The sequence below is a fragment of the Pongo abelii genome, chromosome 17 (assembly GCF_028885655.2).
Source record: "Pongo abelii isolate AG06213 chromosome 17, NHGRI_mPonAbe1-v2.0_pri, whole genome shotgun sequence".
In the NCBI taxonomy this organism is placed as follows: Eukaryota; Metazoa; Chordata; class Mammalia; order Primates; family Hominidae; genus Pongo; species Pongo abelii.
In genome coordinates this window covers 32,523,420-32,529,419 of record NC_072002.2, presented here as the reverse complement: position 1 = coordinate 32,529,419, position 6,000 = coordinate 32,523,420, and positions in this window count along the sequence as shown.

The following is a 6,000-nucleotide window of genomic DNA, read 5'->3' as shown; positions in this document are numbered from 1 at the left end:
TTCCCTAGGTATCTGACAGCTTTGGAATAGGGAAGATGAGAGTAGGTCTATTGGAGAGAGTTGGTTTTCTAGGCACCAGGAGGGTCAAGGGCCAAGTTATTTGGATCCTTGAAAAGGAATTTTAGATCTACTCTCACACCCGCATCTTCATGCCTCACATCCTGGAAGAGGGATACGGAGAAGTGAAACAGTTGGTTACTCAAAATTGTCCATTTTCAGGAGAGGGAGGAAAGATGTGGAATTGAGTCAGGCTAGAAGCAGAATTGGCTGTGGAGGCCTGGAAAGGGCTGGGAAAGGCTGGCACTTCCAGCAAAATCCCCTGATGGAGGGTGACGAGCAGGACAGACAAAAAAGTCGCCCAGCGGTGGATGCTCTCAATCTGTGCATGGAAAGAAAGGAGTAACTGGGTAACCGGGAGCCAAGAACAGCATTATCTTGATGTCTTTCCTTAAAGCAACCTCTATCCTGGGGCAAAGAAAAGGAACTTGGGGAGTTCCATCAAGTAGGTATAGTAAGCAAGGGTGTGGTGTGGTGGGGCAGGGGATGCTATACTATAGTTTAGCATTAATTATGTTTGGTTAGAAACATTGTTCTGTTGGCCTTTCTGTGTCCTGTTGAAAACATTGTTTATCACAGCCTAACTGCTGGCAGAGTTTCTCAAGCCCTGATTAGAACGTGGCTTTTAGGGGAAGGGAAGGTTAGGAGACTTCAATTCTACAGGACAATCACTCTGAGAATTGAAAATGCCACCCAGAGCTAATAAAAGCCAGTTAAAGCTCACCAACCAAAGAAAAGACCACAGGCCTTACCTACAGAAAATAGTTGCATGACTGTACTTGCTGTAGTGAGGAGGAACTGGTCATGGGATATCTCAGAAACATGGAGCAAGGAGGGGCTTTTTTTTTTTTTTTTTCCCGAGACGGAGTCCCTCTGTTGCCCAGCCTGGAGTGCAGTGGCACGATCTCAGTTCACTGCAACCTCCGCCTCCCGGGTTCAAGCAATTCTCCTGCCTCGGCCTCCCGAGTAGCTGGCATTACAGGTGCGTGCCGCCACACCCAGCTAATTTTTGTATTTTTCGTAGTGACGGGATTTCACCATGTTGGTCAGGCTGGTCTCAAACTCCTGACCTCAAGTGATCTGCCCGCCTTGGCCTCCCAAAGTGCTGAGATTACAGGCGTGAGCCACCGCGCCCAGCCAGGGAGGGGCTTTTTATAGGGTTTGGCCTTTGTTCGGTGATTCTAAGAAGGAATGGTTAGTCTTTTTTTTTTTTTCTAACTACGGTATAGCATTAATTATGTTTGGTTAGAAACATTGTTCTGTTGGCCTTTCTGTGTCCTGTTGAAAACATTGTTTATCACAGTCTGACTGCTGGCAGAGTTTCTCAAGCTCCGATTAGAATTAAGGGTCCTGTTTGGGGAAAGTAACTTGGCTGCGTAGAAGGCCATAGAAAAGGTTCAGTAGGACTGTAGTTTCAGAGGAGCACTCCGTGAAAATTTCAACCACAGCAGAGGAAAATAGGGACTTTGACTTCTATGGAGATAGCAGGCTGCTCGGCCACTGTGAAAAATCTAAGGGGAGCCCTGCATCGGATATCCAGAAGCTGTTTCCTGCATTTCCAAGGATGCTGTACCCTGTAAGAAGATTTAGAGATGTGTGAGAGATGTAGGGACATGAGGAGAGAACAGCAAAATTATATAAAGTGTAAGATACTGTGTACTTCCCCTTCCTGTTGTGGTTGGCTTTGAGCAAGAACACCTTGAGGATTTGGCTTTGAGTTACAAGCAGTTAGTTTCTCTTAGGCTAGCAAAGCTGCAGACAATACACAAGTGTATACTTCCTTTTCTTCTGAAAAAGCAACAAGGTTGGACAGATTTAGTTTTGCACATGTGAGGCAAAAACATTCTCTAAAATGAAAAGGGTTGACATAACAGGGAATCTAAAATGTTCAGTGTGTGTGTGTGTGTGTGTGTGTGTGTGTGTTTGTGTGTGTGTGTTTACTTCTTTATTCTTTTTTTGAGAAGCTTTCTTTTTTTTTTTTTTTTTTTTAGGTTTACATCACCGGAACAGGAGGAGGGACACACCCAACAGCTGTAGAAGCAGGAAATATCTAATACAAAACTAAAGTACAAAAACATGAAAACAGAGTCTTTGCACATATTTTGTTCCTGCTAACTGCCTTGAAAAAGTCTACATTTCCTATACATATGATTGGGAATTGGGAGGGTTTGGTTCTCTTTGTGCAGCATATTCAGCATGATTTAGGCAGTTTTATCTCTGCAAATTTACGTTTCCTTTGCAGAAGTATTCATTTTCTAAATCACATCTCAGAAGTATCGAGAGTTATGTACCACAGGACAGCAGGGGGCAATTATAGGAGTCAGATTCACATCAAGCCAGAGTACAGTCTGTGAGGAGGAACTGACCCAGGCTTGGCAAATGTCAGCTTGAATTAACTTTTTTTTTTTTTTGGCCAGGAGTCTTGCTCTGTCGCCCAGGCTGGAGTGCAACGGCACAATGTCAGCTCACTGCAACCTCCACTTCCCCAGTTCAAGTGATTCTCCTGCCTCAGCCTCCCGAGTAGCTGGCATTACAGGTGCGTGCCACCACGCCCAGCTAATTTTTGTATTTTTAGTTGAGACAGGGTTTCGCCATATTGGCCAGACTGGTCTCAAACTCCTGGCCTCAAGTGATCTGCCCGCCTCAGCCTCCCAAAGTGCTGAGATTACAGGCGTGAGCCATCGTGCCCGGACTTAAATTAACTATTAATAGGGATATTTAGAACTGAAAAATACACATTTTGAGGAATGTGACAAATAAAAAGTGTCCTTATTTTTCATAATTGATATGGTTATGGATGGCTAATGATCTTTGTGCTATATGATCTGTGTATCTTGTGTGGGGATGCTGCATTCTAACTCTAGAACCGGCTAATTGCCTTGTAAGGGGAGGATAAGTAATACAGTTTTAGAGAAGAGATTATTTCTCTCTAAAGAAAGTGAAACTTAGATAAGAAACGGAAATTTAGCCCGGGCATGGTGGCTCACGTCTGTAATCCTGGCACTTTGGGAGGCCAGGGCAGGCGGATCACGAGGTCAGGAGATCGAGACCATCCTGGCTAACACAGTGAAACCCCGCCTCTACTAAAAATACAAAAATTAGCCGGGCGTGGTGGTGGGTGCCTGTAGTCCCAGCTACTCCGGAGGCTGAGGCAGGAGAATGGCGTGAACCTGGGAGGCGGAGCTTGCAGTGAGCCGAGATGGGGCCACTGCACTCCAGCCTGGGCAACAGAGCGAGACTCTGTCTCAAAAAAAAAAAAAGAGAGAGAGAGAGACTATGTTTTTAGAACAGTTTTAGGTTCACAGCAAAATGGAAAGAAAGGTACTCCCTGCCCCCACACATGCCAGTTCCCTGGTTTTCAACATTGCCCACCAGAGAGCAGTGCATGTGTTACAATGAGGGAATCTATGCAGACACATCATAACCACTGAATGTCCGTAGTTTACATAAGGGTTCACTCTTCATGTTGCACATTCTGTGGGTTTGGACAAATGTATAAGTGACATGTATTCACCACTACGGTATCAGACAGAATGATTTCACTGCCCTAAAAATCCTCTGTGTTTTGCCTGCTTATCTCTCCCTCTTCGCAGCCCTTGGGCAACCACTGATCATTTTTCTGTCTCCATAGTTTTGCCTTTTCCAGAAATGTCATATACTTGACATCATTCAGTATGTAGCCTTTTCAGATTGGCTTCAATATATTCTTTTCTACATCCATCACCTTTTTTGTCCCATTTGGTTCAGTGTTTCTCAAAATGTGGTGTTTGAACTATCTCTGTCAGAACCACACGAAAGTTGTTAAAAATATACATTCTCAGTCTCATATTTGACTGATTCAAAATATTAATATCTGGGTGTGGAACCTAGGAATTTGTATTTTAAACACACAGTACAGGTTATTCTTATGCATACTATAGTCTGAACACCCAGTAAAGTCTCTACTATGCTGCCAGGAATTAAGGTGGGGACCTATGATCATAAAAGGTGATAGTGGCCGGGCGTGGTGGCTCAGTCCTGTAATCCCAGCACTCTGGGAGGCCGAAGCGAATGCATCGCCTGAGGTCAGGAGTTCGAGATTAGCCTGGGCAACATGGCAAAATCCCGTCTCTACAAAAAATACAAAAATTAGCCAGGCATAGTGGTGGGCACCTGTAGTTCCGGCTACTAGGGAGGCTGAGGTGAGAGAATCTCCTGAGCTCAGGGAGGTGGAGGCTGCAGTGAGCTGTGATTGCACCATTGCACTCCAGCCTGGGCGACAGAGTGAGATCCTCTCCCCACCACAAAATAAAAGTAATAGAATTTACAAAAAAGGAGCTGGCAGTGATAGCAATAGAAAGGGACCCCAAAGGGAAGATCGGGGCTTCAAAGTCTAGCTATTCTACAGAGCCCATGTGTAAATTCCCCATCTATTGCCAATTGTGGAGTTTTAATTTGATTGATATTGCAGGAGCTAGCGATTTCCTGCAGACTTTGACTCTTTCTTTCTGGAGAAGCCTAGAAATACCTTATGTATTATTTGCCAACAGATGAAGCCTGAGGTTTTCAACTTGGACTACTGTTAAATCCTTATGAAAGTGATCTTCTTTGAACTAGACAATACCTTCTGTAACCATTTTAGTAGGATCTCCCTTGAGTTTCAGTTCTACCTTCTCCAAGTTCTACAAAGACTCCTCATCACTATTTCATCTGGAGCCCAAATGAAAGGTTGGAAATTACTGATCAGTCTGCTGTGTGGCCTAATGAGGCCTGGACACCTGAGTGATGACACAGACTCACAGGAGCCCCAATAATAATTTATACTTGCTCTTTGTGACTCATGCGTGCCATGCACACCCAACTCTATGTCTCTGTATGGTCAGTCCCTCCTTCCCTCTCTCCTTTCCTTCCCTCCACATGCCTTATGCCATTGCTAATCTCCTATGGAAGCAAAACTCACGCTTTGTTCTGCTTCCAGTATGATTAAGCACATCACATACTATAGATAGGAACAAAATCAAACCACTTCACATTCTTAAGAAAAACTTAAAAGAATAGGGTCATCCTGACTGGTTCTGGTCTCCAAAATAATAAACTCTAAAAAATTTGCAGGGAGCCTGGATTCTCTAAATAAGGCTGTCCCTGACTTTTGCTATGCTGATGTCTAAAGACATGAGTGATCTTTCCCTTTTTTTTTTTTTTAATTTTTTGGAGACAGGTTCTCACTCTCTTGCTCAGGCTGGAGTGCGGTGGCACAATCATGGCTCACTGCAGCCTCGACCTCCTGGGCTCAAGCGATCCTCCCACCTCAGTAGCTGAGACTACAGGTGTGTGCCACCATACGTGGCTAATGTTTGTACTTTGTTATAGAGAAGGGGTTTTGCCATGTTGCCCAGGCTGGTCTTGAACTCCTAGGCTCAAGCGATCCATCCATTTTAGCCTTCCAAAGTGCTGGGTTTACAGTTGTGAGCCACCATGCCTGGCCAACATGAATGATTTTTGCATATATGATACCTGTATGAGTAAGTTGCTTTTTTCCTCACCTTCGACAGGCTGATATAAACTTAGTGCCCTGATAATTTTGCCTTTCTTTCCATTTAAATACTTGTGTTTTGAATTTGCTGAGCCACTCTTTCTGGCTTCATCAGAAAGAAGTCTGACACCCTTATACTGACAGCTAGTGAAGTTTCTCTTTCCTTGTCTCTTTTTCTTCTGTTTTTAATTTTCAGAGTAGAATTAGGCTTTTTAAAATAATACATAATTTTAAACTGACAAATAAAAATTGTATATATTTATTGTGTACAACAGGATGTTTCAAAATACATATACATACCATACTGGAGTGGGTAAATCAAGCTAATTACCATATGCATTACCTTATATACTTATTATTTTCATTATGAGAATCTCTTTCCTCTTCTAAATGCGGAAGTCTCCTGAGAATCCCTGTGGCACTCTCTTCCA